We start from the raw sequence: 9,504 nt of genomic DNA on the forward strand, positions 1-9,504 counted from the left end.
CCACAACCTTTCCTTTCTCATTCATCCCCAAGATCTCACATGAAAAATGTAAATAACTTTAAAGCTCCCACAGTCTTTATAAATTTAAACACATTAAAAGTTCAATTCCTTTAAAATATCCAGTTCCTTTAAAAATCTAAAATCTTTAAAAATTCAAGGTCTCTCTTAACTGTGGGCTTTTGTAAGAAAAAAAGAAAGGAAGAAAGAAAGAAAGAAAGAAAGAAAGAAAGAAAGAAAGAAAGGAAGAAAGAAAGAAAAAAGAGAACTACTTTCTTACTTCAAGAGGAAGAGCTCCCTGGTGGTCTAGTGGTTAGGTTTCAGTGCTCTCACCGCCGTGGCCTGGGTTCGATTCCCAGTCAGGGAAGCCTCTCTTCTGGGCTGGAGAGATGGCTCAATGGTTAAGGACATTGTCTACTCTTCCAGAGGTCCTGAGTTCATTTCCCAACAACCACGTGGTGGCTCACAACCATCTGTAATGAGATCTGATGCCCTCTTCTGGTGTGTCTGAAGACAGCTACAGTGTACTCATATATAATAAATAAATCTTAAAAAAATATCAGCTAACCCCAAAGGGACCCTCCTCCTTTGGCCCAACTTGGGAAGGGTGTTGTGTAAATAACTCAGTATCTAATGTCTGGGGTCCACTCACGATTGTCTGGGCTCCTCCAAAGGGCTTGAGTCGTTTCTCCTTTGCCCCCTGGTGCTGCACACACATTGTCTCTACTTCCTACCCACTGCTGTTCTTTGTGGTCATGATGCTGGCATCTCCAAAATGCTTTCACCAATAGCCTCTCCTGGGCTTTCTTCAGAGATTCCAGCCCTGACACATAGCACCAAGCCTTGGCTGCTCTCCATCACTCCTTCATGCCTTCAAAACCAGCTCTTCAAGACTTTTTCTAACAGGATTTCTGATTTTAGCCAGAAAATCCATGAAGAGCAAACACAACTCAGAATTTTTCTAACAGGACTTCTTAGTCAGAAATCCCAAGAATTACTTAGAGAGCTGACACAGCTCTTTTGGAATGGTTTCTAGCAGCTATCCAGAGAAGGCTGTCTGAAGAGCAAACACAGCTCTTTTAGAATTTTCTTTGGCTTTCCCCATTTTGATTGGAAAACCCAAGAATTTTAGAAATTTTCTAACAGGATTTCTGACTTGGTCAGAAGATCAGGAATTTTTTTTTTATAGCAGCTTTTCTGTCTTTGGTCAGAAAACCCATGAGCTATCTAGAGAACTTTTAGAATTTTTACTAACAGAGAGAGCTGTCTTGAACAGAAAGCTAGCTGTCTCAACCAGAGCTTTTAGAATAGCAAGAAAAAGCTGTGTCTGGGGCAGAGCAGAGGACAGACAGAAAGACAAGCAGACAGACATGCACACACACAAACGAGAGAGAGAGAGAGAGAGAGAGAGAGAGAGAGAGAGAGAGAGAGAGAGAGAGAGAGAGAGGGAGGGAGCAGTCTGGAAAGCCATCTCAGCATAGACCATCAGTTTGGACCCACGATTTGACTTTGAGTCTTGTTTTTGCTGCTCCCAGACACCCCTTCTCTCAGAACCCAGACTAAGCTGAGACCAGTCCTTGGCAGGCTAGGTTGGTCAGATGTTCCCATCCCCGGTTCAAACCTTGACGCTGATGGATGCCACACACTTCCCATGCCTTCTCCGTTCTCAGCCCAGGTCCTGTGCTCCCTGCTGGGCTGGCTTGCTATTCCTGGGAAAGAGGAATTACAGAGATTCTCAGGGCAGCTTAGCTTCCTCCTGACTGTGAACAAGCAAAAACCAGGGGCAACACTTTAGGCTACAAGCCTTGAGCCCAAGACACAACCCTCAACCTATCATACCCATTTTACAGATGGGGAAAACAGAGAAACAGTTTATTGTTATATAAGTCTGGCCATGGGCTTGGCTCTTGGGAGAGTGGAGTCTTACCATGTTCATGACAGTCATGATGAGGTCTCTATTCCTGCACAGCCCATCGGCACCCAGGCTCCCTCATCTGCAAATCTGCATTTGCCTGATCCCAGATGCACACTTCACACCACTCTCAATTTTCCACCCTGCTTCTAACCACCGAGTCTGGCCAGATAGGGGTTCCCTTATGTCAAGAACTGGGCGGTCCCTTCCTTACCTAAGTCTACATAAAATATCTGAGACTTGAATTGAAGGGGAGGGGGAGATCATTTTTTGCGTTGCTGTGCCTTGTCACTTGAAGGAGATTTTGTTGACCCCTGAAACAGAGAGAGCATCCTGGGTCCCAATATGATGCATTCTCCCAGAGACCTCTGAAGGTCTTTTTGAGGTTTGAACAGCTCCATCTTCCAAGACGGTTTCTCGGTGCTCTCCTGTGGTGGCCAGCAGGTGGCGCTGCAGTCCCAGTTTTGCAGGCTTTGGCTCTGCTTGTGCTTGGGGGCTGGTCTACCGTCTGGGGTAGGTCCCATAACTTGCCTGTCGAAGTTCACAGTATGCCTTTTGTCTCGCTGCTTGCTCTCCTGAGAAACCACTCATCTTGCTGCCTGGGCTGTTTTCTGTGTCCCAGGCACTTCAGTTGCTAGCTATTTCTATGTATTGTGCCTGTTGGTGGACACGGCAGAGTCCCTGTCCACCAAACAACCATACAAAATAGGGACCCATGGCATGAGGTGGTATGCCAAAGCCAGCGTTAAATCTTGTGGGGTGGGCTGGAGAGATGGCTCAGTGGTTAAGAGCACTGACTGCTCTTCCAGAGGTCCTGAGTTCAATTCCCAGCAACCACATGGTGGCTCACAACCATCTGTAACGGATTCTGGTGTATCTGAAGACAACTACAGTGTTCTCATATACATTAAATAAATAAAAATATAAAAAAAAAAAAAAAATCTTGTGGGGTGACTACCAAGGTCTGGAAAACTGTGCACCTAGCTTTGTTCTTTTTTTTTTTTTTTTTTCCGGAGCTGGGGACCGAACCCAGGGCCTTGAGCTTCCTAGGCAAGCGCTCCCCGGCCCTGCCTTTCCTAAGTTCCACCACCCTCTTCCTGCTGCCTTCTCCCTTCTCCGTGCCTGGCCTTCCCAAGTCTGCCCCCACCTACGCCCCTTTTACTACGCCTGTCCCTGCCGCTCTGTCAGCCCGTCTTTCTCTCTTTCACGTCCTTGTCTCTCTCCAACAGAATCAGAGTTAAGTGACAAAAGAAGAATTGGTCCCCTCCTGCCAGGGTTATTAAAATCATGTTCTGCAATTGAGCGGCCAGAAGAGCTCTGGCTAATGACGGATGATGAGGCCACAGCGTCCCCGTGGCGGGAGTGAGGCCTCGAGCAGCTGCAGGATTACCACCAATTACTCTCCTCTCCCTCCAGATCATCCTTCTCCTGCTCCGGGCAGATAAAGTCTAACCTTTGGCAGGGATGCTGGAGTTGGGGGTGTGTGGAGCTGTGGTGTGGTCCCGAAGGTCCAGGCACTCTGTGGGGGATTATCTCATTTAACTGGGGCTTCTGTTTCCACTCAGCAACTTCAGAGGGAGGCGGCGCTGGCTTCTGAGCTCTGAAGAGATGGGGCTGTGAGAAGTTAGGTAAGTTGGCCAAGGTCACACAGCCAGGAATTGACACAATTGGTTCTTGAAACCCAGACTCCAGTGTCCTTTAATTTACCGGGCACCTTTCTCTCCATGCAAGGGACATTGGGAAAGGAGATTTTTGAGCTCTGGAAAAATGATAGTTATGGTCTACCAGATGTGTGTGCTTGTGTGTTCGTGTGTGTTTGAATATTCGTGTTGCCCTGGGTGTGGGTCGCAGAGGCAGATCTTAGGTGTCACGTCTTAGATGCCTGCTCACCTTGGTCACTGTCCACACCTCTGGGTCCACCCCCCCCCGTCCCTTCCCTCCTCCCTCACCCGGTTTTTCCAGGGTCTCTGGAGGTAAGAAGATAGCTTGCGGCAGTTGATACTCTCCCTCCGCCACGCAGATCCAGGAGACGGAACTCGGCTTATCAGGCTTGGCGGCGGCAGCCTTCACTCTTGAAAGCATCCCACCGGCCTCGTTCACCCGAATCTGTGCTTCCCTTGGTAGTGGGAGTCTGAACGTTTGCTGCTGTGCCTGGCTGGCTGCCTCAGATGGGTTCTGGGAATCGTGCTTCAGGGGCAAGCACTTAATTCACAGCACTGTCACCGCAGTTCTTCTACCAGGCTTTAATCCCACAGAGCACCAACCACACGTCAGCAGCACACAGGGCTGGCGACAGGCTCAGTGGTTCAGCGCACAGACTCCTTGTACATCGGGCCTGAGTTTGGTTCCCAGCACTCGTGTCAGGTGGCTCTCAACTGCCTCTAACTCTGGCCCCAGGAGAACCCAAACTCTCGGCCTCCTCGGGTGTTACACTCATAGGCACAAACCCACACTCAGAAACGCAAGCATACACATAATTAACATAAAAAGGTTTATTTATTATAAGTACGCTGTAGCTGTCCTCAGACACACCAGAAGAGGGCATCAGATCCCATCACAGATGGTTGTGAGCCACCATGTGGTTGCTGGGAATTGAACTCAGGACCTCTGGAAGAGCAGTCAGTGCTCCTAACCACTGAGTCATCTCTCCAGCCCCAACATTTTCTTTTTTTTAAAAAGTAGGCAACTACATTATAGGAAAGCGGAGTTGAGTTAGACGTTTGAAAGCACTTCCCAAAGGAGTGGGTTTTAAAAGTGGGGATGGAGATCCTGTGTTTATCTTCCTCAAGGGTCTTTTGAAATCAAAATACTATCCTAAGTCAGGCGGTGTTCTGGTGCTGAAATCTGTGCTGGGTGTGCAGGGGATCCAAGAGGCTTGCCGAGGTTAACTTTACCAAAGCAATCGCTAGGCTCAGCCCAGGGTTCAGGTTAGGCTGAGTTTACCTTAGGGTAAACTAGAGGCACCGCCTCTCCTGGGTGGAGTCTTGGCGGACAGGCCCTCCCCCCACCTCTATTCTGGGTTAACTCTCGTCCAACCTTACAGTGAATCTTCCCAGTTTCCAGGTGAGCTCTCTAAGACGAGAGTGTGTCTGTCAAGGTCACCTTGGGATGTAAGGCCGTCTGCGTAGGCTTTGACCAGGTCCTCTCGTGCCACCAGGCTGTGAGGGAGCTGCAGTGGGCTTCAGTTGTCCCGTGCTCCCATCCCCCACCCGGCTCCAACTCAGCTCCCGTTCTGCAGCTACCCACCCTGGGGCTGGGGCTCACACTGGCACCGCCGTCTGTTCAGGACGAATGAGTATCTCTTTCCCATCTGGATTCCATTATTTTTCAGTTTATACTGGTCAAAAAGCACAGGATGAACGTCTGGAGGAAAAAAAAATATATAATCTTTGAGAAAATTGAAAATATATATCATTGTTTGGGGCTGGGGGCCCAGGGTCCCAGGAAAGTGGCTCTCCTCGTTTTAACTCCAGCTTGGTGCCTGGCCAGCCCTTCCTGGCACACGGCTGGCTGCCTGCTAGATTGTGACCCCCCCTCCCCCCGCCCCCGGCCAGGCACCCTCAGGGGACTTTCCTTCTCAGCTTTGGGGCTCTGCTTCTTAAAAAAAATTTTTTTTAAAGGTAAGCAACTGTGTTACAGGAAAGTGGAGTTGAGTTAGGGTGTGTGTCCACGAAAGACAGGGTGGTGTTAGGGAGGGGAAGGGAGATCTACTGCTTTCTGCGGGACACTTTTCCTCATATTGCCAGGATCTCCAGATTGTCTCCCAGAAGAGGCAGTACCCACCTTGGTGGCACCTTGCTGTGAAGAGACACCACGTAAAGGACAACATCTAACTGGGGCTGGCTTACAGGTTCAGAGGTTCAGTCCATTATCATCAAGGCAGGAGCATGGCAGCCTCCAGGCAGGCATGGTGCTGTTGAAGGAGCCAAGAGTGCTCTTAACCCAAAGGCAGCCAGGAGAAGACTGTCTTCCAGGCAGCTAAGGGGAGGGCCTCAAAGCCCACCCCCACAGTGACACACTTCCTCCACCAAGGCCACACCTACTCCAACAAGGCCACACCTCCTAATAGTGCTGCTCCTGGGCCAAGCGTATTCGAACCACCACATGTGGTAACAGACAAAGGCTTTGGGGGCTTCATCATGTTAGGTGGTCTACGTACTCCAAGACCTTTTTACTTCCTTCCTCTTCAAGAGAGGAAGGGACCCAGGAGGGAGAGGAGAGAGCACATGCACGCAGGGAGATTTGGAATGGTTCTAATTGTGCCCCTGTGGGAGGCTGGCAGGAATACACAGTGGGCATGTTCCGTGAGCCGTTGACTGTTTGCTCATTCACCCCTCAGCCACATCTACCCTCTTAATCCTCCCATCCATCATCTATTTATCACTATCTCTTTCCATCTGTCTGTCCATCCATCATCTATCCGCCTAGCTGTCTGGGCCTGTGATTTCTCATCTGTTTTAAAGCATGGAATCCCATGTAGGGGGGGCTGCTTCCAAGCATGTCTGTAAAACGCTGTGCATATCTGAATGTGTACGGCACGTGTCAGTATAGAGCTGCCCTTCAGACCCGAGTCGTCAGAGACCCTTCTCCCACACCCAAGGAGCTACCCAGCAGAGAGTTAATTAAACCCCTTTCCCAACAAGTGTGGTAATTAGTGCTAATGGGTTCGGCTTCAGCTCGGCAGCTGAAGAAGCTCCTGCTGGTGTCTGTGCGTGTGTGTGCATGTGCGTGCGTGCGTGCATGCGTGCATGTGTGTGTGTGTGTGTGTGTGTGTGTGTGAGTGTGTGTGTGTGGTAAGGCTTTCGAGAGGACCCCATGCGTCTCAACATACCTATTCCTGCTCTTTAAGGGAACCGAGAGGCCGGAGGGTGTGTCTCCATCACCCTGGCTTGAGGACTCTGACTCTGTAAGTGGGTCTAACAGGGCCTTGCTGTTGCATGTACATATGTGGTGCCTGTGAATGAGGGACACTGGCTTTTGCTTATAAATGGCAAATATGTGACGGTGAGTGGGCAGTGCTTCTTGAGTTAGCAATGTGACGACTCCCAGACATGGCCCACAGGTTTGTGGTTACGTGTTTCTGGGTGTCTTCCATGTGCACTGAGGCGTACCTGAGTGTGGGTTTGTGTGTGCGTGTGTGTGTGTCTGTGTGTGTGAGTGTGTGTGTGTGTGCGCGCGCGTGCGTGTGCATACTCTCTCCAGCGCCTGTTTGTGAGACAAAAAGCACGGAGCAGCAGGGCAGCTGACTTCCGGGGCCTGACTGACACCCCTTGCAAATAAATGTGACAATGAAATATAGTCCTGGAATTGCTGCGGATGCTCCATCAAGCAGGCGACACGGAATAGGTGAAGTTGTAAAATGTTCCCCGGGGAGCAGCCGTGCTGAATGACAGCTCTGCCTGGCACTCCCTAGCGAGTGCCCTGAGGCTGACGATGCCCATTCTGGGGGACTCGGGAGGCCCATCGACAGCTCATTTGAGGGGTGAAGAAGGGCAGAGATGACCACTCGGTCCCCCTCCCTGCAGGGTTGTTTTATTTACTGTCTTTGGAATGGCGAGTCCCTAACCTTCTCTTCATATATTCAGACCCGATTCCCTGAGACCAGGCTTCCTAAGGAGTGGGTCACGTCCTTCTTTAACTGCAGTTCCTGAGGACAGGGCCGTACCCCCCTCTCTGAATGGGCTTCCTGTATGCATAGATGGGATCCCCACAGAGCACTGTCAAATGTTCTCTGGAGCCTTGAGTACCTTCCATCCCCACAACCCAGCATGTGGTTGTGTGGGTTCACTCACAAATTTTCCTGTGGTTGTGTGGATAGTGACCTGTGGGCCGAGTCTGGAGACTATACAGTCAAGAGCATAGGAGCTGAGGCCTTAGGGACTTGGTTCCCATCTAACAGTGACCGCAGTCGTAGAGAGTAGCTTTCACGAAGCCAGAAGGCTGTTGAGGCTCCGGCCGAGTGATGCCTGAACCCGTCACAAAGACGCTTTGCCGGGAGCCTCTGCTAACCCATTAGCCGGAAGAGGCAGGCTCTCTGTATCAAGTTTGTCCCCAGTAGATCAGGCTGCCTTGGCCAAGGCAGATTGTGCACCTCAAAGAGACCAGATTGACTAATAAGGCCGTGGGGTGGATTCGGATTTGGGAAGCTTTGGTTTATTTGTTTCATCTCTGTCTTTTTTCCTATCCAGAGGTGGGGGTGGTCTTCAAAGACCACAGAGGGTGTCTGGGAAACAAGGTGGTGGGGGCAGAGCCTCTCTTTTCTTCCTTTCCCTCAGTCTGGGTTTCCTCCATCCTCTGATACACTTCTGAGGGCGTCCGGTGCTGGTGTGTGTCTCTGGGTGAGGAACGAGCCCAGTCTTAGAGCCACGGGCCACGAAGAGTCTCTGCAAAGCCTGGAAGACCGTGAACTGGGTGGGTGGTTCTCAGCGGCACCCAGCAACCATGGAGCCTGTTCCGTAAACGTGTTCCAGTCTCAGGATCTATTGGTCCATAAGCCAGGGCTTCTAGCATCCCGTGGGTCACAGCAGAGGCAAGGGCAGGGGCTGCTCAGCCGGCAGATTGTTCTGGAAGGCTGTGGGCAGGGATACAGGTCAGCAAGACCTGGATGACCCCACTGGAGAGGTTTTCCCTTGTCTTCCTGAGCCCTGGGGTGGAGGTGAGGCACATTGTGTCTGCTATGTTATGTGCAGACAACCTCTCCCAGACATGCAGCTCAGCATGATGTCCTGGCTTGCAGGGAAAACAACTGTCCTTGGGCCTTCAGGTCTCCTTTCTGAAGACTCTTAGCTCTTCCTCGGATCTTCCAAGTGGGCCACCAGTTGACTCCTGAGGCCAATTTGAAAATCCCCCACCTCTTGATGGGTCCCTACGAGGCCTGGTTGTTTCACCTTCTGCAGACATATTCCTGTTTACAGATGAGGTATAAAAATTAGCTCCTGGCTAGAGGATCCGGCGTAACAACAGTGCATATTCAGGCCAATTTAATCAGAACAAAGGAAAGACTTCAGCACAGACATCTGATCATCGAATTGTTCAAAACCATTCCGGCTGGAAAACAGCTGCCCACGCCCAGGTCACTGGTAATTTCATTTTCGCATCAGACCATTGTGTGGTGAATAATTACACACCTCAATGGCACACATGATAGCTGGAATAAAGGTGCACGCGGGAGGCGGGGAGGGGCTCAGGGCCCAGAGCACAGACTTCTGTTCTGACAAAGAGGAGAACTTCACCCCTCTGCACCTCAGTTTCCATGACTCTAGGGTAAGAAAGGCACCAGCTTTGCAGGGTTTTAGTAAGTAGAAAGTCTCACTATGCATGCAGACTCATTGTTTCCTAAACATTGTTTGGTGTATTGTCATGTTCAGGTATCTGTGGCATATATGATGGAAATCTGGACACGTATGTTATGGCTACATGCATATGTGAGTGCATATCACACATGTATGTGTACATGCAGTGGATGCTAATGTGTAATTGACATTTATGTGTATGTGATGAACACCTCAGTATATCTCTATGTATATAGGTGATGACTGTCTATGTATAATGGACACATGTTATGAATGCATCTATGTGTGTGTGTATAAAATACT

At 50.1% G+C, this 9,504-nt stretch overlaps 1 non-coding gene across 1 annotated transcript; it reads left to right on the forward strand.

Moving 5' to 3' along the window:
- Positions 1-292: 292 nt before the first annotated feature.
- On the forward strand, positions 293-364 carry Trnae-cuc. Its single transcript has one exon. It is a non-coding gene; the product is annotated as a tRNA-Glu (tRNA).
- Positions 365-9,504: the final 9,140 nt, after the last annotated feature.

The sequence above is a fragment of the Rattus rattus genome, chromosome 1 (genome assembly GCF_011064425.1).
Source record: "Rattus rattus isolate New Zealand chromosome 1, Rrattus_CSIRO_v1, whole genome shotgun sequence".
NCBI lineage: Eukaryota > Metazoa > Chordata > Mammalia > Rodentia > Muridae > Rattus > Rattus rattus.